This window comes from Mytilus edulis, chromosome 5 (assembly GCF_963676685.1).
Source record: "Mytilus edulis chromosome 5, xbMytEdul2.2, whole genome shotgun sequence".
NCBI classification, from domain to species: domain Eukaryota; kingdom Metazoa; phylum Mollusca; class Bivalvia; order Mytilida; family Mytilidae; genus Mytilus; species Mytilus edulis.
The window spans coordinates 18,774,762-18,782,011 of NC_092348.1; the positions used below are offsets into that span (position 1 = coordinate 18,774,762).

At 34.2% G+C, this 7,250-nt stretch overlaps 1 long non-coding RNA gene across 1 annotated transcript; it reads right to left on the reverse strand.

Annotated features, from left to right (window-relative positions):
• Positions 1-6,289, reverse strand: LOC139523139 (uncharacterized). Its single transcript, XR_011664563.1, has 3 exons — positions 5,896-6,289; positions 1,927-2,024; positions 1-582 (listed from the first exon to the last, which is right to left on the reverse strand). It is a non-coding gene; the product is annotated as an uncharacterized lncRNA (long non-coding RNA).
• Positions 6,290-7,250: the final 961 nt, after the last annotated feature.

Here is a 7,250-nt window from a genome sequence, read left to right on the forward strand (position 1 = left end):
TTAAAGTCTTATAAATAAATATATTTCCTTCTTTCAAATTCATCTGAATGTCATACATGTCATATGTTCATCTGTAGATCTCTAATAAACTACTTGGTTAGATATTGCATATTTTTCAAATATTTCACGAAAGAGACCACAAATTAAATCCATGAAACTGTTGCAACACATTTTTTTTTAAATGTAATCCTTTTTAGAACTCCAATTGTAAGAAATATACAAAGTCTCCAAACTGCCTGTATTTAGAATTCATTTCAACTGAGGAAAAAGCTCTCTCCGATGGTAAACATCAACTTTAATGATCACGATGATGAAAAAGAAGCTAAACTGTTCACTTAAATATTCCTCTGTCTCACTGCATCAAAACACTAAACTCCAATTCAACTGGGTCTTGAAACAGCAAATGCTTCTGCTTAGTACATGATATACATGATATAGAATTGCTGTCTTTTTTCTTCTTTTCATTGAAATATTTGGTGGCTTTCCAAACAAATTTTAATCAGATTTTCGGTATTAAATGGTCATGATGAGTTATAAATAAGTAACTTTCTTCTGCTGTCTCGGTACAGGTGATCATCATTGCTGAAATATGAAAATGCAAATATAATGTACATGTATATATATTTAAATGAAATGTTTAACATGATATTTATGATTAAAGTATTAAAAAGTAAGTGCAAACATATTTCTTCAAGAAGTTACTGTTAAAATGCAAACAACATAATTCCCTGGTCTTTATTTAATAACATGAATAATAAAATTGAGAAAGGAAATGGGGATGTGTTAAAACAACAACAACCCGACAATAGAGCAGACAACAGCCGAAGGCCACCAATGGGTCTTCAATGTAGCGAGAAATTTCATTAAACATTTGAACAAGGATGTAATTTTTCACACACATTTTAATAAGGTGCACTACTTTGATAAAACTTTAAAATAAAATGAGTTATATTTATTGAGATCAGAATGTGAGTTCCATTATTGCAATATCCAAAATGCAAATTTGCTATATAAAACATTACAATAACTTCTGAATATACATCATACATGTACATTAATATTCTTACAATGTAAGAAAACAGAAATTTATTTGCACAAATTAAACAAGAATGTGTCCCCAGTACACGGATGCCCCATCCGCACTATCATTTTCTATGTTCAGTGGACCAGGAAAATGGGGTTAAATCTCTAATTTGGAATTAAAATTAGAAAGATCATATCATACAGAACATATATACTAAGTTTCAAGTTGATTAGACTTCAACTTCATCAAAAACTACCTCGACCAAAAACTTTAACCTGAAGCGGGACAGACGGACGGACGCACCGACCAGAAAACATAATGCCCCTAAATGGGGCATAAAAAACACTCACTAGCATATACAGTAGTTGTCTTTTGTTTATGTAATTTATATGTGTTTCTTGTTTTTTTTTATATAGATTAGACTGTTGGACTTGGTTTTACCGTAAGAATGGTTTTACACTAGTAATTCTGGGGCCCTTTATAGCTTTAAGTTCAGTGTGAGCCAAGGTTCCTTGTTGAAGGCCGTACGTTGACATATAATGGTTAACTTTTATAAATTGTTATTTGGATGGAGAGTTGTCTCATTGGCACTCACACCACATCTTCCTATATCTATAGACTATCAACCCCTCCACATTCTGTATGCATGTGCCTGTTATTCAGTGGTTGTCTATGTTGCTGTGTTACATATTAGACTGTTAGTTTTCTCCTTTGAATTGCTAAAAAATACATTTGCAATTTAGGGGCCTTTTGTAGCTGAATATGCAGAATGGGCTTTGCTCATTGTTGAAGGCCATACAGTGACCTATAACTATAGTTGTTAATTTTGGTGTCATTTGGACACTTGAGGAGAGTTGTCTCATTGTACAAAAGTTAGCTGATTGCAGGATAAAACAATTTACCTGTGTATAAAAATAAAACTCTCCAATTTCAAACCATCACTTTATATTTCATCAAACCTGGAATGGCATACTAGTGTATCTTGTAATTAACAGGTAAGCTGAAAGAAAAGGTAATCATTTAATTACAAACAGATACTTTTTTAAATATTAGGAACATAAACATGTGTATAATGATTCAAATAACTGTTAAATAAAAAAATAACGTCTGCCACGTGCACACAACCCTTATTAGATCGCAGGATTTCCTTCATAGATACATGTATAATGCCCATTTTTTCTTGGATTTCTAGAATTATACAAAATAGAGATCTGCCATGAACACCTTGTATCACCAGTACAGCGGATATAGTTAATACTTACCAGGGGTGGATCCAGCCATTTTAAAAAGGGGGGTTCCTAACCCAGGACAATGGGGGGGGGTCCAACTACATGTCCCAATTCAAATGCATTGATTGTCCAAAAAAAAAGGGGGGTTCCAAATTTTTCATGTATATATGGTTTTTTTTTATATTTTATTCCGAAAAGAAGCGTTGTGTACGGTGTTTAGCTGACCACATAAATCTGTCTGTATGGTGCACAGTCATTGATAGTTAAGTTGCTGCACACCGACACAAAAATATTATTTTCATACTCGTTTTTTAACCAAAAATGTTCAAGGAATGAGTAATCACAGGTCGGTTTATGATTGGTAACTATTACTTTTGTCCTGTTTTAGCCTTCTTTAAGGTAAAACATGTAAATGTCTCGACAATTATATGGAAATTGAAAGTTGGTGTTGACATACACAACTATTTGCGCATTTACAAGTTAATTGTTCCTATATATATATATTAGAATATAAAATATGTCTTTAATATAAATATGAAAAAATCGATGCGAAAATTATTTTGGAGCAGGAATTTCAGATGTTGAAAACTGTACACTGAATGTTGATAAAACAAAACAAAGATTTCGTTACCATGTCAGTTCAAAAACGATCATGCCCGCTTGGTTAGTAACTATATCAACTGTACGATGATACACAGTGATAATTGGCAAAAAAAAAATTCATGTACATGTATACATGGTATATGTCTGTTTACAGTTACTCGACTGACCCTAATTTGAGCGCTGACTCAAAGCTATTTTATTCCTGTCATTAAGTGAAAAATTTATAAAACTCGTGTCAAAAGCGAAGTAAGGGTTGCCAATAAATTTAATCAATTGCCTGATACATCCCAATGTTCACAATCGTGAATATGACAGCTGTTCTAAGGAAACTTGCAACTCGTGTCATAAAATAAAAACTTCACCCCCATTTTTCCAACCAATAACCAAGGGAAATAATCCAATCATTAAAAATACGAGTAAACTCGGCCCATGGACAACTGAGACCATGGCACAACTCAAAATCATGCACAAAAAAGGAAAAGAAAAAAAATAGTAAAAGTGAAATACTGACCTACCTACCCTATATATATTGATGATATACAATGTACATGTAAGATTGTAACCTTAAACAGACAGACTGACATGGCCATATATACAAGTGTGGTCATTTTAGCTCTTCTTTTAATATACATGTCTTAAATCAATTTTCATGATTAACTAGAAATACTGAAATCACTGCCCGTAATAGCCAGCCCCTCCAAAATATAAAATCTAAAACAAACACCTGAATCTCTGTGAGCTACTGCTCACTAATAATATTCCCATACCCTTAAAGTATAAGGTTACCAGAAAGTTGTTGAGTAATGAATCTGAAAAAGCATGACACAGTATAACTGACTCTGACATGCATGTATAAACTCTGAAGCCAAATTTCAGAAATCTTTGTAACATTCCTGCAAACAGTGCTATGAAAATATTCATGGGACGGACTGACCTAAGGATATACAGACAGTAGTAAAACAGTATGCCCCAACTTTTTTAAATACTAAAAGTGGTGCCGGGGTACATGTACAAATATAAAAAAAATTGCCAACAGTGGCACAGTTCATGGATTATTTTTTTAATAATATTAAAATCCCATAAAGAGAATGAGTAAAATCTAAAAATATTCATTGTATAAAAAATCATAAGGGATCATTTCAGCAAATTTTCATGAAAATTTGTTCAAACGGTTTAAAGTCATTATTTGAAAAACGCGATAATTTCGACCCTTTATTACGAATAATGTCCCTATACATGTAGTACTCAAAAACAAGATATAAATTATATGTTATAGAAATGTGAGAATGGAAATGGAAAATGTCACCAATGGGCAGGGGCAGATCCAGTTATTTTAAAAAGGGGGGTTCCTAAACCTGGACAAAAAAAGGGGGGGGGGGGGGGTATTTGTGTTCCTGATGCCTGGTTTGTATAACTGTTACAAATGAACACTTTCGTGTTGTATTTTATTTTGTCTCAGCGGCTTATGGTAGACTTACTTTCAGAGCAATAAGAATATGAGACGCCCTTAATCTACAGGTTCCTACAAAGAAATGTCTTTCTCTGTTAAGAATTTAAACAACTTTCTTGCAAGCAGGCTCCCCAAGAAAATTTTATAACTTGATATAGGAAGATGTGGTGTGAGTGCCAATGAGACAACTCTCCATCCAAATAACAATTTAAAAAGTAAACCATTATAATGGTGAAGTTGAAATCATCCCTTCGTAAATTTTACGGACGCCATCACGAGTTGGTTGACCGTTATGGAATAACCGTTTCACAAATGATATCGGATATGTTCCTTACGTCGTAACTACAATCCCCTTCTCTTTCATGAATTTGACCTACCGAATTAGACTATTTACTGGATTTGTAATCACATAAGCAACATGACGGGTGCCGCATGTGGAGCAGGATCTGCTTACCCTTCCGGAGCACCTGAGATCACCCCTAGTTTTTGGTGGGGTTCGTGTTGTTTATTCTTTAGTTTTCTATGTTGTGTCATGTGTACTATTGTTTTTCTGTTTGTCTTTTTCATTTTTAGCCATGGCGTTGTCAGTTTGTTTTAGATTTACGAGTTTGACTGTCCCTTTGGTATCTTTCGTCCCTCTTTTAAAGTACAGCCTTCAACACAGAGCCTTGGCTCACACCGAACAACAAGCTATAAAGGGCCCCAAAATTACTAGTGTAAAACCATTCAAACGGGAAAACCAACGGTCTAATCTATATAAACAAAACGAGAAACACGTATATATTACATAAACAAACGACAACTACTGTACATCAGATTCCTGACTTAGGACAGGTGCAAACATTTCCAGCGGGATTAAACGTTTTAATGGATCCAAACCTTCTCCCTTTTCTGAAACAATAGCATCCCTTCTGTTTAACGGGATATATACATGTATAGCTTAAAAACACGAAATCCCTGGCTTAAAAATACAAAATCTGGAGGTCCGGAAATTCGAAAAAATAATTCCCGGATCCTGAAAGGGTCAATCCCCAAATCCCAATCTAAAAACACCCGGTCCCAGAGTCCTGATAAAGGTCCTATCCCCCCTCATAATTATTTGGACTAGCTAGGGGAGGGGTACAACATATGTTAAGCTCCAGATTACGTGTTTCAGGTTCCTTTTGAGCAAGTATGTATGCACCCCTGTGCTCCAAATTAATAGCTCCACGATATCATTATTATTTGGATTAGAGCAATATGTACCCAACCAGGAAATTAATGACAGGTACTGAGGTAGGCAGGACACCTGCGAAACGATAATTAGAAACGAATTTCGGGGTAAACGATGAGAATGGGCCCTTGGTATAATGCTGGGAACTTGTTTCATTCGATATCTTGTTCATTTATTGACGAGACTCGAAAGATAACTTAAATTTCAGCTATTTGTTGCGGTCTTGTTTTGTTTTGACCACGTGTATGTCATGCTTGCCCTCATTGGACTCGTTTTTATCTAATAGTATACAGTTTTTCGCCATCTGGGGCGAATGAGAAACACAACAAGCAACATATGTTTCATAATAAATACATGTCTTGTGGCTCACACTTACTTTTCTGGCTAGATTTTCACGTAGAAGTGAAAATAATTTTCGCTGTAATTTCTTTCCATTCTGGAAACTGCAAACATCTATTTGACGTCGATCGTCTTCTCATTGGTTGATCCGATGGGTCCAAAAGCCGACAATCTCGCCAAGAAAAACAGCTATTGTAACTGTTTTCATAATAATCCAGGCACAAACATACAATATTTGTATTTCGATAAATAAATTACATCATATTAATAGCCGTTTTTAGTTAACAGGCATGTATGTAATTTGATTTCATACATTTTCATCGATAGACGCAGCCTCCGCCATTGATGAATATATGAATAAATAATGAGGTCCTTACGGGGTTATCTGCCCCTGAAAATATCTTATGTAAATCGCCTTAACATCGCTGCGTTGCCAAAAGACATGCGGTGCACAGCCTTCAACTGCTCGACAAAAGATTTTTGTTTGTTTATGGGATTCCTTTTAATGACATATAATAAATACACATTTTTAAAAATGCCAAAAAATTGCATGTACACCCATTGATATTATATCGTCTTTCATTTTGTCGTGCAAATAAAATAACAGAAATATTTTGAAAATATCATTCGAATAAAGTAGTGAAGGTGAGCTCCAGCAAAGTAGATCCTTAAAATAGTATTGTACGAAAAGCGTATCGCAAGGCGGAACGTTGTCAATTTGTATATATACAGAAATGTTATTCATACAGTCAGGATTCTACTTCTTCAAAATTATCTCCCCATTACGCCAGTTCATGCTCACAGTCGTAGAAATGGAAGCCATTGTAGGGATGACGCTCTGCCAATTTTGCTCTTGAAAACTGATAAATTTATCCACATAGCACCATTACGATCGATCGTTATATGTCAGTTATATTTTAAAATACAAATGTATCTACTAGCTAATGAGCATTAGTTAATGATCTTGTCTGCATTGATTCAACTTAAAAATATTGTCTGTTTGGATGTCAGATGGAATTTTTGAAAATTCTTAAGCATTTAAAAAAATTCTAATTAAATATTTCGTGGAAGGGCAGACTAAACATTTTCAGTGGTTGAAGATTATAAACCCTAGTTATCACACACACATTTTCATCATCCAAATTAAAAGACTGTCGTCAAGTACTTTTAGAAAAAATAGCTATTCGAACACACATACTCTGTTTTTGTGATTCATTAGATATGTATCTCAATTGACCCATATATTTCATCTTTTCGTACTGTCATTTTTAAAAAGTTATAAAGTCAACCTGTAGCTTTGATATATAATAATGATAGAATCTGAAGCGAGATGCTATATAAAATACTCTTGCTTTGTACGTTTTAAAGACAAAATATACACCCCAAACATGC